Source organism: Mycteria americana, chromosome 2, assembly GCF_035582795.1.
Source record: "Mycteria americana isolate JAX WOST 10 ecotype Jacksonville Zoo and Gardens chromosome 2, USCA_MyAme_1.0, whole genome shotgun sequence".
Lineage (NCBI taxonomy): Eukaryota > Metazoa > Chordata > Aves > Ciconiiformes > Ciconiidae > Mycteria > Mycteria americana.
The window spans coordinates 133,586,343-133,605,931 of NC_134366.1; positions in this window are offsets into that span (position 1 = coordinate 133,586,343).

Consider the following 19,589-nt stretch of genomic DNA (forward strand, 5'->3'; position numbering starts at 1 on the left):
AAACGAGAATCAGGTCCTATGAGAATCAGACATTTAGAAATCCTGCACGGTTTTTCATAAAAAGCTTCCACATAAGAATACAGAAATTAATTAGTACCTGAAAGGTATTGGTTTCCTAATAGCTATTAGGATAGGGAGACACTATGAATCCTTTCCTACCCACTTCCTCCAAGCATGAAAACTGAGAATTTGGCTCAAGTATTAAATGCATTCATGTGATCTAATAATATGGGAACTGAAATCAGTGTAGATACGCTGATGCTCACCATTTCAGATGTTGTACCAGTTACATAATGCAAATGTTTTCCCATAGCATCAATCAGGAAATGCACACTAACATTAAAATCATTAATATTTCTAAGTTTAAACAGAGCCTGACCTCGTAAAATTTACTAGTGTCTAATCATATGAAATCTATTCACTGTGCATCTGTTCACGTCAGTTGAAGCTAGATAGTAGATATTTGATTCCTCATGCAAGCCAGTAAACATGAGAATTTACTGAAAAGAAAGCAAGAGAAGAGAAAGGGTACTCTTCTGGCATCATTCTTATTGCTAAGGAAACCATCTCCTTTCGCAACAGGCTACAATACCTATTATATCTCTGGTGTCTATTACATTTGCTCCAGTACAGTTCATTTAATTGCATGGTGGAAGAAAGAATTTAAAGCCTCATCACTAGTAATGGATACATTTAAAAGCATTGCCCGGTAACTGATTCAGTTTCTCCAAATTTCATTATATAGCATGTATATATTTTTTTCTGACAGCTGATAATGTTCAGAGGTTGATATCTTTGACACATCTGTTTACATACTATTCAGTGCCTGGGAACACATACAAATATTTTAAATAATACATGCAGTGCCGTGAGGAATATGTCCCTTTTTTTTTTTTGCTTTCAAGCAACAATAACATACACATTGATGTGTAACATGCCAAGTAGGACAGTACAATGGGATAAAGGTAGCAGATTATATGGAGTGGAATAACATAACTGAATTGCTTTGTACTGTATGGCCAGGACTATAATGCTAAACGAAAGAGAGCATGGGAACCCGAGTGCCTGCGTGGGTCAGTGCAGGCACTGCTGCCCAGTGTTACTGGAGGCCAGATGCAACCCAGATGTGTTGGGTGGCAGAGCCAACTGCACTGTGAGACTGAATCTGGACCTAAGGTGCCACATTACAAGTCACTGCATGGTACCTTGTAGCCCACAGCGATTGGTGTTAAAGTGTTTTAATTTGCCAGAGAATGAGGATTGTCTTCTATCAGTTAATTAGTATGGAAATCATGAGGAACCTTTTGGAAAAGCTAGGCTTCCTAACAATATCTACTTGGCATTTTGATTCATTTCTACTGTTGAACTTTCTATTCTGTATGTTGAATGTTGCTTAGAAAAGTCCCATGATAAAATTTCCTTTAATCAAATCTTTTTCTTCTTAGCCTGGAAAGAAAGGAGGGGATAAATCTGATACTTTCCCCTCCCTCTAAGATGTGGCACTTGCACTCTTTCTTAGTCCTGCCTTCAATAACTGCATTGATATTTTTGGACACGACATGCAACGTGATCGTGACTAGCAAGTAGTGATTTAATCATATTGGCTTCCACAAGTGTTTTCTGACTCCTAATGTTGTTTGCCTACAGAGCTAATGATAACATTTTCTCCAGCCATCTCAGCTAAGTCTGCTCTATTGCACACAGTCCTGTTCAGTAAGTAACCACATGACATATTCTTGGAACAGAGTAGAATAAGCTGTTGTATGGGCTTTTAAGGCTTTGCTGCCTTTGGTGAATCTCAATATAAATATCTATGGGAAGAAGAGGCAAAAAAGTTATCCATTCTCTTCATTGTATTTTTTTAACATAATAAAAATCACCAAACTTAGCGTTAAGTTTATAAAAGAAAATATTGCTAAAATGTCAAGGTTCAGTCCTACCTTGACTCTAGCCTCAGACATAATGCAAGATAAATTTGGCTTGTAGAATAAATAATCCTAATACCTAAAAAATAAATCCAAGTCATACTTATCCGAAAGATCACTTAAAGCAGCAGGGTTCATTTGGTGTTTCATGGGACAAATCCTTCTAGCCTACCACATTGCACAAAGGAAACACAGGGAAGACTGCTAGATGAAGCACTTAGAGCTGAAATATTTATGCACTGTATGTACCTAGGGAAAAGTGAGACCACAGCCATTTCTTCTCCATATGCATTTGCATGGCCCAACACTTACCGTTACCTCAACACAAAACATTGCAGGGGGTCTCAAAGTGTAGGCCCCCCACCTAAATCCAACCACTGTAGCAGACAAGACTGGACCACCTGAAAGGTTTCATTGTATTATTTTCAAAGCTATAACATTTACAGTGTAGGTAGGATATTTCCATCCGTCTCCAAAAATAACATATATCTCCAGTGGCTGGGATTTTCAAGGGCAGCCGAGGGAATCAGGCCTGCTGCTGAGGGTTTGCAAGACATTAGATCCAAAATCCCTTGATGCTTAGAAAATGCCCATCGCTGTACCTCATCCAGATATATCTTTTTCTTGAGTGTAGCCCAGACAACAACATGGCCAGGCCCCCAGATTTGGCATTTCTTTGGACTTCCCTCTGGCACCTGCCTATTTGCTTCAGCTCCACTAGCTCCCACTGCTTCAGGGACACAGTCCAGCACCTCCTGTTTAACTGAGGAGAAAAAAAAATGCTCTGTATTCCCTTCCAATGCATAGGTACCTTCTCAAAGGAAGAGCCCCACATCCCTATGCAATGTCCTGAGTCCTCCCCTTTTTAAAAAAACTCCCCCATGCAGAGGAAAACCCACAATTCTTGCCCTTCCCAGGGCCCTTTTGCCCAAAGTTTCCTCTTTGGATCACAGCCAGGTGCAACAGCTTCAGGTGGCCCGTTTTGACTGCAGTGGTGTGTGGATGCAGGGTTTTGCCTAGCACTTATAGAAAACCCTTAATGCTGTATGCCGGAGGATATGGGGCTGTAAAACCGCTCATTTTGTTCAGTCAGAAAAGCGAATGAGAATATCACTGTTTGGCTACTACCAGCACCAGATGGAGGTTAGAGAGAAAACAATAAGCAGAACAACACCAATGCACCAGCGTAGTCAGGAAAGGTTGATGAAGTGGCTTGTTCTTGCCCATGATTTCCTGAAGGTGTAGTTGCTCAGGACTGATAAAATTCTCTTGTTAAATGTAAAGGGCCTTAGGTCAAGTCCGTTGTAGTGTTGAGTGCCTTTCCCATATTCCTGGCAAATAAATCATGTTGCTTTTTGACATTTTCCCTGCTCGATAAGCAGTTGCTGTGTCTTAAACAGTGATGTGAGGCTTGTCAGATTGCTGCAGTCTGAGCAATTTTAACACAAATGCCAGCTTTCTGCAAAAGCCTTCCTTCAAGGGAGACTTGTTCCCTTTCTGTTCTCTGCTTCTCTGACGGGGTCTTTTAATGTAGTGGAATACTTGTAGATTATAGAAAGGTCCTGTTATTTGGATTTAAACATTTTATTTTAACACTTCATGAGTATTTATACAGTTCCAGGGTTTCATATCTTTAAACCACTTAGATTGGTCTTTTGAAGTCTGGTGACAACAATATTTGTCACTTCCTCAGAACAAAGTGAGGCAGATGCACAGCACTTTTCCAGCCTTGTTTTGTATTCTACAGCCCACTTACATTGTCTGGACAAAAGCATAAACTCCAATAAAATTAGCATTGCACAAAACCACACTGAGCTTCCACGATTTCTTCTTTTCTTATGTAAACTTGCCTAGGATTAATTCTTTTAATTAGAGTATAACCTCCTAAGTGACACATATATTGCACAATCTTATTTCTTTCTCAGATATTTCTCTTCTGCAGTAATATGTTTCTTATCAAGTGAATTTTGGGACTCCCCACCACCATTCAAATGAAATGGCAAAATCAACGAAGTGTATATTAAGCATATTCATCACTAAGTCATAGAGCTGCAAAAGTATCTGAGGTGTCCCTAAAGGTCTCTCTCTCTCCCTGGTTTCCCATGAGGTAGTCACCTAAATTCCTTTATTGTTCCATGTCCATTAACAAATGTAGTATCCTGGGGTCTATATCATTTTTAATTAGAGTTGTTTTTTTCCTTCTTTCCATATGCTACATTTATCCAGCCATAACTTTGTCTTACTTGTTGCTGAATCTAAAGTCAATGAAGTAACACACTTAGCTTTATTGTTAATAAAGAGAATTCATATTTTAGATTCTCTAGATGCTCTGCCCAAATGTTCACTTGGTAAAACATGCTGTGAAACAGCCTTCTGGAGCTTGGTAATTTCCTCTCATTCCCAAATTTATTACAGCTGTATATTTTGATCAGCAAAGCAAATTAAGAATAGGTTATGCTGGTTTAAACAGAAATATTAATGTGTCATGTATAAATTAATTCACTGCATTCCACAGTGCTAAATGCAAATAATTTCATTAGCCAGTTTTTGTCTAATTAAAACTAATATATCTTAGAATTTTCTCAAAATAGTGTTCTATATCCATTTTAAATTGATTTCTTATATAATACATTGCAACAGAGCCATCATTCCACTTTAATTTTAGATCATTCTGTGTCTGTGACCAATGGTTTAGAAAATTCTACTTTCTTTTAGCAGAAATATCCACCTCCAAATTGTATCATAATACAACCTTCAAGATGCACACCAAGGGCAAGAAAATTGTTAATGTACTCAGCTTCATAACTTCTCTGAGAAATTTATTTGGCATCAAATATGCTATTTGCAGAAATGAGCATGACTTCAGTTGTTCTCAGATCAAATTCTTCAGTTTTGAGCCTCTCTTAGGGACATATTGGCCTGTTTAAAGTCACAAGAGTATCTCCCCACGTCTCCCCATGTGCCGTTCACCACACTTACTGTTACTAAATATATTTTTTTTTTACCCTTCTCTGTATTTTTGCATATCTCTGGGCCAGTCCATTGACCTATCTGGAACTCTCGCAGTCAGCAACACCAGCTAAGGACTCTCCTATTTAATAGGTAACGGCCTTGTCTGCCCATGCGTCTGGGGACCCAAGTAGGGGAAAATGGTTGTTGTGCTTTATTTTGGAGAAAAAAGAATATAATGAAAACAGTTCAATGTTTCTGAAATGACATTTTTTCACCATTTCAGTCTTGCCAGAACACTTCTATAACTTGTTCAGAACCAGAAAAAAAACTTTCTTTATAAGTGTTGATATTTTCAGAGTCAGAAAATTCTTTCCGTGGCCAGGAAAAGGCACTGCTGCCCCTTTCCCGTCGCACTGCAGAGCATCTCTGCCACAGGCTTGGTCCGGAAGCCCTGGGCACTGGTCCAGGAAGATGAGAGCAAGTGCTAGCGGCTGGCTGGAGGGAGCAACCTCTCTGTCCCTTCGGATGTACGCCCTGTTCTGGTGGCAGGGCTAAGCGATGGTGATCTACTCACTCAGTACGCAGCAAGGTGCATGCATGGCATATCAGTTAGCGCTAACAGGAGTAAAAGCCCTTTCAGCATGTCATTCTCCCATAAAGCTGCAAGTGGACTTGACAGCCACATTGCAGAACTGGTGGCTCCCAGTGCCATGGCCTCACCTGTCTTTGCAATGTTGTGACCCCTGGAGTTGACCCTGAAGCAAATGTCAGTCTTGTTTCAGCCACAGAATCAGCACATAACTGCACATGGCACTATAGCGCTAAGACCTGAGCATGAGCATCACCTGTATATCCATACCACAGCTTGCATATATGTTGTACTAGTGACCTAATGTTAAATCAGTCTTCTAGTGACTATAATAAATGTTAAACTTTTCCAAAGTAAAACTAGTCAATAACAGCATAATGGGGGATGGGAGGCTAGCTGCAACCCAAGATACAGTCATTAACTCCTGCGGTATCAGCTCTGTATTATATCAGTTATATATTATATAGCATAAAAGAATGATTCAATATCCAATAGTGCTTTGGTGTTTGTTCTGTTGAAGTCAATGCGACGTACAGCAGACAAAAATACTCATTAACTTTGTCTCATCTTTACCTGAAAAGAAGTTGGTTACTCTCAAATAATCACATAGGTTTCAGGATGTCATTCAATATGACAAAAATAGACTCTACTCTGGGGAAAATCAATAGATTTTCTGTAATTTATTTTAAGATAAATATCTTTTTGGTGGAAATGAAAAGTTTCTTTACTGTGAAATTGAAACACCATGTAAGACCCTCCAGAATACTAAAGCATAATGAAAGTCAGTTCTAAATGTACAGTCTTTCCTTATATTTTGGGGACGATATATTTTATGAAAGTTGCACTTCTGGATTCTAGCGAAGAATATGGCCCTTTTTGTCATTTTAACATCTTGCACGAATCTCAGTAGACAGACTCTATAATCCAACAATCACAATCAATGCCTTGTTATGCTGTTGAACAGAAAAAGGGTTCTTTGACAGGATGATTCGGTGTTATACATGCTAATGTGAGCCATAGCATCTGCAGAATAGCTCATGAATACCCCAAATACTGTTCAGCACTCTAGTCAGAGATGTGTTTTACTTAGCTATAGTGCCAAGATGCTGTTTCATTAACCTTATTTCTCTTTCTTTTCTGTTAGGCATAATTCTGTTGTAGCTTAGACTCACCAGGATACGTCATGGATACCAAGTAGAGTAAATAGTATTAACATAATATGCACAGTCTGTGCTTCCAATTTCCATGCTTCACACAGGAAGATGTGTAATGACTAAAGTCTGACAGTTTAATTTATTCAGCCCTATTAGACTGGTTTGTTAAAAACCCCTTCAATTTCAGATTCATTTTCCTTTTCTTAAACCATGAAGAAGGAAGTAATTTACATCCATCCTGCCTTAATTTTTAACTGACCTGTACTGCATACAATTAATGGAAGAGCTCAGATTTTTCAAATGTCAACAGGGACCCTGTTGCTAGTCTATATTTAAAATTCTGACCACTTCTTGGTATTGACCTTGTGCCATGGTTTCTCAAAGTCAAAGAACAAATGAGTTAAACGTATATTCAGAAAACGAACAAAGTTAGAAATGCTGTATTAGAAGTAAGTTTCCAGGATGCAATGAGGTAGTTTGTTATAACAGGAAGGAAGCTGCTTCATCTTCAATTTTAGCAAAGTTAAAAGCAAAACAAAAGAGAATCCATACTATGTCAGAAGTTGATGGAAATAAATTCATTGCAGAAATTGGCAAATATTAGTGTATGCTTCTGGAACCAAAGTTTTTCAGAGAGACCTTACCTGAAACCTTAGTTTAAGTGTCCATCACAGGTTTGCACTGTAATCCTAAGTGAATCACTTATGACCAGATTTTTCAAAGTATTTAGACACTAAATCCCATTAGACATTTTTCTGTGTCTGTAGCCACTTAAGTAACTTTGAAAAAAAATTAGCCTCTCTGTCATAAAGTTCATTTCTATTGCAGGGAGGATAGACATGCTGACTTTGCTCAGAGGTGTGGTGGTAAGTACATTAAATACTGGAGTAACTGATAACTTTGGTAAATTAAAACACAAACAAAGAAAGTTTGCTTGTAAATCTCAACTTTCCAACATTCACAGAGCTCAGATTTTGAATTTTGCTTTGTACAGTCTCTGATTGTCAATTTCTAGCAAGCTTCCCCTTCAGTCGTAACAAAAGGTACCATAATTAACTATGTTGGAATAGCTAACCTGTACAGATCACGTTACAGCCTGAAGGCTCTCAAAGTTCGTCTACATGTGAAAAAGTTTTGGACTGTGCTACCAGCATAATTATTCTGATGACTGAACCATTCCTGTTACATTATGCCTCTTTCAACACTCTCATTTTTAACCCCTTCTAAGGTATCGTAACCTAAATCAAAATCCCCAACTTTCTTACTTGAACTTTTTGTAAGGTTACAATATTCTCTTAAAGATGGGTAACCTAAGTCATGATACTTTATTTTTATCACACACTAAGAACACACACGAACAGTTATCACCATGCAGTTGATGAGCAGTACCTCATCAAGTCACAGATCACAATCCTGAATCCTGTAATCCATACTTCACCTTAAACCAGCATACACTTTTCACACAATCAAGCCTCTACACTCCAATACGAATTCCACATAGTGGCCTCCTTGGTTAGCACTGCAAGCAGCTTCTGATGAGTGAAATGATCCAGAAGTTCAACTGTGCAATCCAATATTCCACTCACATTTGGGCAGAAGTGGAGGAGTTTTGAAAATTCAGGGGATATTTAGACAAGCAAATTGAGCTTAATGTCATTACTGATAAGAGAAATGCAGAAACGTCCCTCAATGGCCAAAAATGTGCTCATTTTGAATTACTTAATGCAGCGATATTCTGTTGGGTAATTCAGCATGTTTTTCCCCTTTCTTTTATTTCACAATAAAAATCGGTTCATTTGTTTCCTAATACAAATGTAGCATCTACTTGCTTCACAGACATGCTGTGCCAGTGGTGTCACTACAAAGAAAACATCTCTGTTCACCAAAGATCTCTTCTTATTGTTTCCCTCCTGGAAGTGGTATGCTGATAGAGCTCACCCACAGCATTTGCTCTGGCTCTGCTAGGCCAATGTCAATGAATCTAAAGGTGCTGTGGCTTGCTAGTATCTTTCGTTCCTGGGCCAATACCAGCTACTTGGTGAAGCTCACAATATTGAATGTAATTCCAAAGTCACAAGTGTAGAGATACATAAAAGCATCCCTTAACAAATCAACAGTTTCTAACAGTGCCCAAGCTTGCAAAGTTTTGACAGCAAATTGAATAAAAATCCAATAGAACAGAAGCTGATACCATGTAATGCCAAGTAATTTCAAACAAGGCCAAAAATGCCCTACAGCCACTGACTACTGGTGCAGCCACACATGAGATTTGGACTATGCAAAACATTTCATGGGGAAGAATCTTTCCAGAGAGTTTGGCTCCATCATAACTGCACTGCCTCTGAATATCCATCTTGGGAAGGTTTTGCCTGTACTAGTGTCTCATCACGTCCCACTACAGAGTACACTGGAAAATGAGTATTCGAGACTCCATTTTTAAAGTGCTTTTTGCTTCAATGCAAAACAAGTCAGAGAGAGGAATCGAAGTTTACATAAACACACTAGAGGAAACTCCCAACAACCTGTTTTTTGAAGGCAGGCTTACCCATGAACAGCTTGTAGCTCCTAAATGGCAACTCAGTACAAAAGCATGAGTTGACTCTCCAGCAATTCTTTTAGTAGTGTAAGTCCTGCTAATGTTGCTCGTCAGTGCTGTAGCAGCCAGCAGCTCTTCACCAGTAAGTAGTGAATGAGAGGACGTCCAGCTTCATGCATCACCAGGGCACATACAAACCTCCCTCACTGTCCATCCTGGGACTGTTGTTACCATACTCTTTTCACTAGCTAGACCACAAATTGTTAACAGCCATATTTAACAAGAATATGTTTTCACATCGGATAATCTGAAATGTAGTGCCACAGCAAGGCAGGTAACAAGATAGTGCCTTCACTCAGAGGTGAGTTACAAGATTATTAGGTGAATTTGGAGAACCTCAAGAATATTTTCACAGTCATCTGTGGGGAAGAAGAACAATGAGGCAGGACTGCAGAACTGCCTAACCCTCCCCTGTTATAAATACAGCTGAGCAGAAATTCTCACTCAAGTGATTTTTCGACTGCAAAATGCAAGATTGTCAGAACTGACATGTTAGTGAGGAAAGGGCTTTGGTTTCAACAAATATTTGTTCCTGAAAATATTTTAGAAAAAACACCACATTTTGAACCTGTCAAATATCTATTAGCATCTTTACTAATTGGGAGATTCCAACTCTCCTCTTCTAAGTTACTTATTTTGAAATTCAAGCTACTTCAAGCTATCTAAACTAACCAGCCAAGAAATCATTAAAAATAAATGACCTATTTAATTTTGCTCATGAATATTTTTCAAGATTTTAATTTTTCATCCTGACTTGAGCAAGGGCCAAAACTGATATTAAAAGAGGAAAGGAGTGGAAGAAAAACATTTTACTTCCAAAAATAAGTTGCAGTTGACTCCCAGCTGCTCTAGTTTGCAGAAACCTGCAAGCATCAATCTACCAACTTATGCCATTCCAAGTGACCTTTCTTGGCATTCCTGTGCTTTTGCTTTGTACAGAGCACTTCAAAGACTCACTGGAGGTGTCTCTTTTTCCAGGATTCTTTCTTTATAGACATTTTTCAGGTGATGTCTTTTCCCAAAGTTCACATATACTGTAACAGCACAGGTGGTGTTCATCATCTCTCAGCTTGCAAGGTGTGGCAGGTTCTAGGACTCCACCGTGGCCTGTCCCTGCTAATGCAGATTAATGGGAGGGAGATTTGTAGATCCACATTTCTATCATTTGTCTGTAAGTGCCTAGAAGATACGGTTGTGGCTGCTGAGTAGCAGCCAACAGCTGCCTCTTGTTATTCACCTCCTTTAATTCTTCTTTCCCTCCTCATTGCTTCCATTTACTGTTTCAGTAATGAGGGAAGATTAAAGAACTGCCAAAGATGAGAAATGCAAAATGCAGAAATGAAAGGAAAGGTTGCATGGACAGGATGCCTGTAGATTACTTTCTAGAGCTTGTGTTGAGTTAAAGGTCAGAAGCTTAAGTGGATGGGGATGAAGTATTGCCCATGTTCCCTGGTACGCTCTAATTTCACTTCCAAAAGAAAAAAAAAGATCAGATTAAACTGTGTTCCAAGAAGGAAGAAGTAATAAACTGATAAAAGAAACAAAGACCAAAAGGAATAAGCATCCCATGGGGTCCAGAACACAGCTGAAATGTGTTTTTTTTTCTAGATGTGTCTTTCTGAGCACTACTCTACAACTAGAATCTTCATATAAAAAAGACAAAATTTAAGTTGTTTCCAAAAGAACTGGGGACTTAATAACATTTTATAACACTCAGTGCAAATAATGTGAAAGTAAGCATGAGAACTCTGTATAATTCTACTTATAAGAGACAGAAATTTAACAAATTCATTAATTGCAATTACCACTAGCAAATTAAAGAACAAATTAGTATTTCCTGGGATTAAATTCCTTATGATGTGTTGCCTGTACTTAAACTGATGTTCTCTAACAAATATCTCACCTTAACCTATGGTAGAGCTGTGCATTCACAGACAGGAGGAAAAAAGACTCGAGGACAACTGATGCGTTCCACAACTGGGTAACCACGAGACACTTATGTTAAGAGCACTTTGTGAGAAATATATCTTTCTTTGAATAATTTACAGGGTAAATGATCCGATTTCAGATAAAAATTCAAAGTGGTAGGGATGCTATTCTATGCAGAGACTATTTCTCTCTAAATTATTTTTCAAGTGCCTGCCATACGCTGCAATTGTAAGTTCCAAGCGTGTCTCTCTGTGTTTGCGGTAATATAGAGGTATTCCCGTAGGTGTGAACTATATTGAAAGTAAAGAAACCACCTCAATTTGACCTTTAGTTCATTGGTAGCATTTTGTCAAAACTTCTGAGAATTCCCATGACTGCTACATAACACATTGTTAACCTGTTGGCATGAACCAGTAGAGGAACAAAATGCCATACATTGTCTTTTTGTTCTCTATGTATATAGAACTTAGTACTGTGTTGCCTTAGTACATAGCTACAACTCTTAGTCCGCACAGCAGTAAGACGATAATATTTAAAATTAGAAAGTGATGTGGTAATGGTATCAGCTGGGAGGAAAAGTTCTGAAGTGTTGGCTTTATAAAGTCGAGCCTGCAGATCCTGCTTACTGTTGTATCAGCACCACCTGCTGGTACCTCACACCCTTTTTCTTTGTAATGCTGTCGGGAAGTTTGCCCTTTACATTTCACTTGAGCTCTAAAATTACTTGGGGGGCATTAAAAAGAAAGTTTGTTATCTCCTAAACTCTTTTGAGACGACGCAGAACAATTTGTGCTGATGTTATTTGTTGTACAGAGAATAGAATAAGAGGCTTATCCAAATCTCTTAAATCCTGAGTTAAGCAAGTTTCAAACCTTGCTCTGAAAGCAGTAGAGAGGATCTGGAGAGTTGACCTCTGCTTTGCATAATTTTTTCACATGTAATCTAGTTCATCACATTTTTGCAACTGAAACAAAATTGGATTCATCAGCACAGTGAATGATTCTGAAAAGATTTGTACGCACACTTCATTTTACCTGTTGTGAATAGTCCCAGCATTTCAAAGGGAGGATTCATCTCGCCTAACGCAGTCACATCCAGGCATATGTCCCTGATCAGCTGAGTAGGTCTGACCACATATGACTGCCACAGCTTGTCCCAGAAACTCCCCCTTGCTATTCTTGCAACAGTACAGTACATGCATGCTGAGACTGAGGCGCCTCAGCAACCCCAGAGTGAAATCAGTAGGTAGCAAGAGGGGGCATCCATCCCATGCTGAAAGAGGCATCGACCACGCTTCTGAGGTCTCTCCATTGATTGCAATAGGTGCTTGTCCTGGTTTCAGCTGGGATAGAGTTAATTTTCTTCCTAGTAGCTGGTATAGTGCTGTGTTTTGGATTTAGTATGAGAATAATATTGATAACAGGCTGATGTTTTGGCTGTTGCCAAGTGGTGTTTACACTGGTCAAGGACTTTTCAGCTTCCCGCGTTCTGCCAGGTGCACAAGAAGCTGGGAGGGGGCACAGCCAGGACAGTTGATCCAAACTGGCCAAAGGGCTATTCCATACCATATGCCGTCGTGCTCAGTATAGAAACTGGGGGGAGTCAGCTGGGGGGCAGTGATCACTGCTGGGGGACTGGCTGGGCGTCGGTTGGCGGGTGATGAGTGGTTGTACCACTGTTGTTTTTTCCCTTGGGTTTTGTTCCTCTCCCTCTTTTTTTGTTGTTTTCCTTCTCATTACAATTTATTATTATTATTTGTTCCACTTATTAAACTGTTCTTATCTCAACCCACGAGTCTTCTTACTTTTGCTCTTCCGATTCTCTCCCCCATCCCACCAGGGGAGAGGGTGAGCGAGCGGCTGTGTGGGGCTTGATTGCCGACTGGGGCTAAACCACAACAGTGCTCTACCAAGCTGACAGCTAGCATTAAATGCAAATGCAAGCCGAAGTTCATGTGGGACTGACACTAGCAGCTGTATCTACAGAAGGCCTATGTATCTCTACATTTTAGACACATTAAGTTACTGCTAGTTGCATGTTATGTTCCTGAGGGGACTGCCAGGGGAGTGGCATGAGATCATACTGCTGTTAAAAACATCAGGAATATAGAAACTCAAGATCAGAAGACATTTCAAAGGTCATCAAATCCACTCCCCTTCTATTATTAGCTGATACAATATATCAACTTTTTTACTAAATTGAAGTTGAATTCTACTTTCTTTTTGCTAGATATCCAAATCTAGCAAACAGATGCCCAAGTGAAGCAGAGAGCACTTATCCATGCATCAGAAGAGGGAAATCTAGGGATAATGAAGTCTGCTCATTCTTCTGGGAGGCAGCCAGCCATGCAAGGTACATGCAGCTCTGGACAAGCCACAGCAGATGATGTCCCTGGTCCAAGCGATGGGTCAAAATAGGTAGCTAGGAGACACAGCAGGGGAGATGGGACATTGCAGTGCAAGGGTGCTGGGGACACAAAAATGCTATTGGTACTTACAGAAGGGGCTGGAGGTACTGAAAGGGCCTTAGGGAGGACAGGAGAAGGGAAGAACCTAATATTTTGGCTTGGAACTGGAGAAGGATATAATGGGAGGAGGTATAAAGGGAGAAATGGAAATAGGGAATGCAAGATATAGATTTGTGGGAATTTGGCTTCCTTAGTTCTATGGAACAGTTTGTCTAATATTTTTATTATTGCAGCTTTCCCCCTGACAGAGCCAGTGGAAGGTCTGTTGCAGACTCACCACTGGTAGACTTGCTCTCACATCAATGTAAATATGCCCTCACTGCTTTTCCTCATCAAGATGCTTTCCTACTGCAATCTCTTAAATCTGTTTTGCAGCATCTGCTGTGCTACAGAACAACTGTCAAACCTCTGAAACCTTCATCTTTTTCTGTACTTTGCCTCTGTACCCACTAGTTGCCCTGAGGGAGGCAAGGGGATGGCTACTAGAGCACGAAAATGAAGTAAACATACATTAGCACTGGGAGGATTAATTTAAATATCCTGATTTTCAGAGCATCTGCAGGAAGAATAGAAAGACTCTACTTTAAAATACCCTTAAAAATATAAGAAAAATATCTATTTCGCTTTTTATTTCATGTGCATTGTGTGTGGAAAATTTGTCTGATATCCTTAAATCCCTCTGTTCTCTCCTGTGTGTTCTTGAACCCTTTGGTCACATAGTGTCAACTGCAAAGTTAAGGCTGCCAGGGATCCAAATGACTTGTATCTTCCTTTCAAAGGTATTGAAGTGGCCAGCCTAATTTTGTCCACTGTAACTGGAAGCAGTTCGGTTCTGCTCTTGTATGCTACAACTGGACCCATAGTTTTGGGGGTTTTCTTTTTTTCTCCTTTCTCTTCTCTCTCCATCTTTTTTATTCTACTGTTTCTGTTTTGTTAGAAAACTTCACACATGTGCAATTCTTGTCAAATAAAAGCTAAATACCTGTCACTTGTAGATCCCATAACTGAACGATACATTATTAAATCTTTTCAGTATCCTAGGTAAATATAACCAGCAAAAACCCCATTGTCAGTGATGAAACATCTGGAGACAGCCAAACAGCAGTGGGAAAATGAAGACACTGTTGCTGTTTTGCAATTACTGTAATATAATGTCTGTAACAAAATCCAATGCAAACTGCAGAGTTAAGCCAAAGAAATTCTAGGTCGAAGTGATGATGAAATGACAGAACATTAGACCTCAACAGCAACAAAAAGCCTATTAAAGTATTTTAACATACTGAGTTTGAGAAGTGTAGAGCTTTAGAAATTAGTAATACAGATATATTTTTAATGGACTATGTTCTGTTTGCTTTGGTGGTGATTTTTTTTTTTTTTAAATACAAATGTGAATCTCTCAGCCCCTAAGAAATTTCCTTTGATTTATCATACAATGTTATCAGTTGCAAAACAGCTGGTACATTGTGACCATGGGCCATGACAACCCATTGTGTTCACCCCAAACCTTTTCTTGCTCCTACGTTATTTTCTATGGGAAATTTCCCTCTAACACAGTTCGCTCCACAACCACAAAGCACAGAGGTCCTCCTCCCTGTTGCACTCCTCCCTTTCCAGCACAAGCTCCATGGGACTGCAGCTCCTGGAGAAGCAATAAAACCAAGGAATTACCTGCTGCCCACTACTCACAAAACCAGTCTTACAGGACTATGCATTTTTGGCAGAAAGCAAGCAAATGGATTTAAATAAAAATGTTATGTCGGCACTCATTCATTTAGCGTTTGAGTAAGAAAGATACAAGTTTTCTAATAAAGAAGATATTATACTTCACTGTGACTTCAGATGTGCCTTTAAAAGTTATTATCTTACATATCTTCATTCTCCAAACTCTAGTGTGGTTTTGTTTTGTTAGTTAGAGAAAAAAAAAAACAAAACACTATATTTTCAGCCTGGAAATTGACCACAGAAATGCTGTGTGAAGCCAAGTCAATTATAAATTAGGTATTCAAAGTCTAAAGGCTGGAGAGGCACAGTGAATTGTCAAAGCAGCTCTAGGAAGAATTTGGTATCAAAAGGTGGAATGTTCTCAAGAGCTACTGATGTCCTGAGATTTCAGCAAAAACCTCACTCCTAAAGCTCTCTTGAACTCCGAAACATCTTTTCCAGCTGCCCCAGTTACCAGATCTCTACATCAGATACTTCTCAGAGTTTCAGCAATGATATTGTGCCTTCTCAGAGTAATGACGAAGTGCACATCACGGCAACATCTACCTCTAGCTTTCCCTCCCACTCCTAGTCCAGAGCTGCTGGAAATCCAATCCTGGCCAGCCCCAGGACAGACAGCATCTCTCACTGTTTTGGCAGGTCATAGCTGAACTAAAGCTAAATTGAAAGAAAATGATATTTTCTGTGTAAGGCTTAGCCTTATTGTAGTGAAAACACAGCAAAATACAGCAGCCAAGTTCAAGTTTTGGGAACTCCCATAAAAACCACATCAAACTATCAACAGCTGTCCTGGTTCTGCCAGAAGACATCTTCCTTTCAACCCTTTTTATCTAGGAACGTTGTTGACAGACCTTTCTGGATACTCTGTAGTCAGAGTACTGAAGACAGGAGGCTTTTCCTCGAAGAGCGGAGATAGGTGTTTGACAAGTAAGCCCAATCCAAACAGTTATTCTCTATTTCCTCCGAGAAAAAGGTAGCAGGTTGTACAGAAGATTCCACAGACTGCATGCAGATTACATGCTATCAGTTAAATCATGTTTAGCTAAGGAATGTATCATAACTAAAGAAACTAATTAAACCCTCTGGTCTCCCCCCCGCCCCCCCAGACTCTTGTCACTTTAAATATGTACTTTGAATTTATTTTTTGAAGATACCTGCATTCCTCTTTTGTAGGTTATTGAAAATTACCTTCCAAATTTATGTGCTCCCTACTAGATAAAAAGGTCTCCTATATGTTCCTGAGGTTTAGGGTAATCCCATCATGCCAATATGTAATTGGTTTGTATCTTAAATTTTTTGTGTTGTTTTTCTTTTTGTTTACACAGTAAATTTAACGTGGCATTACCAGTCCTTGAAGTTCAAAGACCTGGGATTATATTGCCAGTTTTATTTCAGTCTCAGTCCAGTGAGCATTTAATCATGTCAAGTTTCAGGTCTCTCTCTCAGCCTCCAAGCCCTTTATACTGGTTGTTCCTTAACATTTAGAAACCTAAAACTATAAATTTTGTTGTCTATCCCTATCCTGAACACTCTTTTTAAAGCCTCTACAATGCTTTTATTTTAAATGTCTTTTGAAGAAAGTTACTATTAATTTTACCTTTGTTCTAACTTTATTATTCTTTCCTTCTTCTCGCTTAAGTTACATCCAAAATTTGGGGTGGTGGGTGGGTTGAGTTTTAACAATTGTTTTTTGTTATTTTTACTTGCATTTTAATTATATATTTGCTTCTGGACAACACCAACTGCAGTGAAATTTTGAAAATAAAAGACTTGTTGTCCATTACCTGAGTTACTCCCAAATAGAAGACTGTAAATGCTGCTAGTTTTAATCTCTAGGAGGAAAATATCTAGGATAATTGAAGATTATTTCAGACATAAAGAAAAATGCAGGACCAATTTTAATTAAGGAACTAGAGCTGCCAGATAGTAATTAACTGTTTTAAATCTGTAGCCGTGTGAGAAAATATTGGTCACAATAATAATACTGTTATGCAAATTAAAATGGCTGCTTGGGATAGACAGATTTAAATTTCCAGATGTCTGTGACTATATAAATTTCACTGAGAAAAAAATTATGTGCTAATCTGTATTCAGGTGATCTCTTGAAACATTGTTGGCAGCTTTAGTCAAAGAGGAGGCAATCACATAGAAAGACAGACAGGAATAATGCCAATGTTTAGGGAAGATATGCCTGTCAAAATATGGGACATCTAATTAGAAAAAGTGATTTAATAATGAAGTTATTTGACTTTTAAAGCGATTACAGTTTAGACATCCTCTCTGCTAATTCAGTCTGTATCACCACAGACTGAATTTTCACTTGGACAACAGCTGTGCACCACATATCAACCCAAGGAAGGCTCAATGAAACAACACATTACTACATTTTTATTCTTGACATATTCATCGTATGAAGGCTTCAACTAAAGGGGAATCTTCTTTCTATTCAGCTGGAGTTTTTTCCTAAATAAAGCAGAGTGTAAGGGTTCTTTACAAGCATACATGATCAGCTTCTATAGTACAGAATATGGGAGCTATGTGAAATGTATTATATATGCATTTTATATATAAATGTATTTTATATATCTATAAAAAATATATCCTCAGTGGTGCTGTTCTTCTTTTTCAAACACCCTAAAAAATTCCACAGAAAAAACCAATCATTGATACCTACATTCTCCATAAGAACAATATTGCCATTAGTGTAGTGCAGGTAGCATTGACTCTTGAGACGGATCTGGGTACTGGAGCACAGTTTTTTCCCTGTTGTTCATGGGCTGAAACAGATCGTTCTGTCTACACGCTTGCCAAGGGTTTGGCTGACTATGAAGGCACAAACGTAAGTGCACAGTTTAATAGTCTGGCTTAAAAGGTCCCATGTGACCCCAGCTCCATTAACCACGGTTCCCAGTGTTTCTGAAATGTAAGCTAGCATCAACAGGGTCTAGACAGATTGATTAGTGGGTGTTTGAGCTGAACGGCACTGGAAACAACTGAGGACGGTTAGCTGGCTATTCCAGCTGCAGCTTCAGAGGCATTTCAGTTCAGCCTTCAGGTCACAGTCACCAGAGTCCCCCCGCGTGGTTCAGTTGGGGGTAATCAAGCATTGTGTGAATGCCGGACAATTAGTGATTTTAGCTGTCAGTCCACAATTCCAGATGAAATCCCGATTGCAAACTGTAATCACTTGCATATTCCCCAGTTTGGATTACAAAACTTTTCAGCTCAATGGGCCTCACTTAGGGGAGCGATTTATTTGTGTGCAGATACTATGGATCCATGTCTTGATGAAATATCGAATTGGAAACTGATCTATTGATTCCTGTTTGTCTTTATCAATACTTCTTTCTCGTTCTAAATAAAAGCCCTTGTTTTATATCAAAGAACATAATGTTTGCAGTCACCCTGGTCATCATGATGTCTTGCCCTATAGTCCAAATGGCAAATACTAATGTCTGCTGAGAATTTATTTTAAGGATTTCTTCCACTGTCTTCTTTCTTTCTTTGTCTTACGTTTATTCTTGGGAAACTGAAAACATCCACTTTTAAATATTACTTGCTCTTCATCAGTTATATTTAGGCTCATTCCAAGTCTTACCCATAGCACTCACTTTTTTATTTCACTGCAGATTAGCACATAAAATGTTCAACCAAATTTTCAATAGTTCATTGTACTGGGTCTGGTTAGGATGCAGTTAATTTTCTTCGTAGCAGTCCATAAATGCTGTGTTTTGGATTTCTGACTAAACCAGTGTTGACACACCAGTGCTTTGGCTATTGCTGAGCAAAGCTTGCATAGCATCCAGGTTTTCATTTTCCCACCCTGTCCCCGCAGCGAGTAGGCTGGGGGTGAGCAAGAAGCTGGGAGGGAACACAGCCGTGACAGCTGGCCCCAGCTGACCAAGGGATATCCCATACCATACAGCATGATGCTCAGCAGTAAAAGCTCAGGGAACAGAGGAGAAAGGTGGGATGCTCGTGGTTATGGTGTTTGTTTCCCCACATAACTGTTCTGTGTGATGGAGCCCTGCTTTCCTGGAGATGGCTGAACACCTGCCTGCCCATGGGAAGTAGTGAATTAATTCCTTGTTTTGCTTTGTTTGTGTGCGCAGCTTTGCTTCACCTATTAAACTGTCTTTATCTTGACCTGTGAGTTTTTGGCTTTTGCTCTTCTCATTCTCTTCCCCATCCCGCTGGTGGGGAGTGAGCGAGCAAGTGGGTGGGCACTTAGTTGCTGGCCAGGGTTAACCCACCA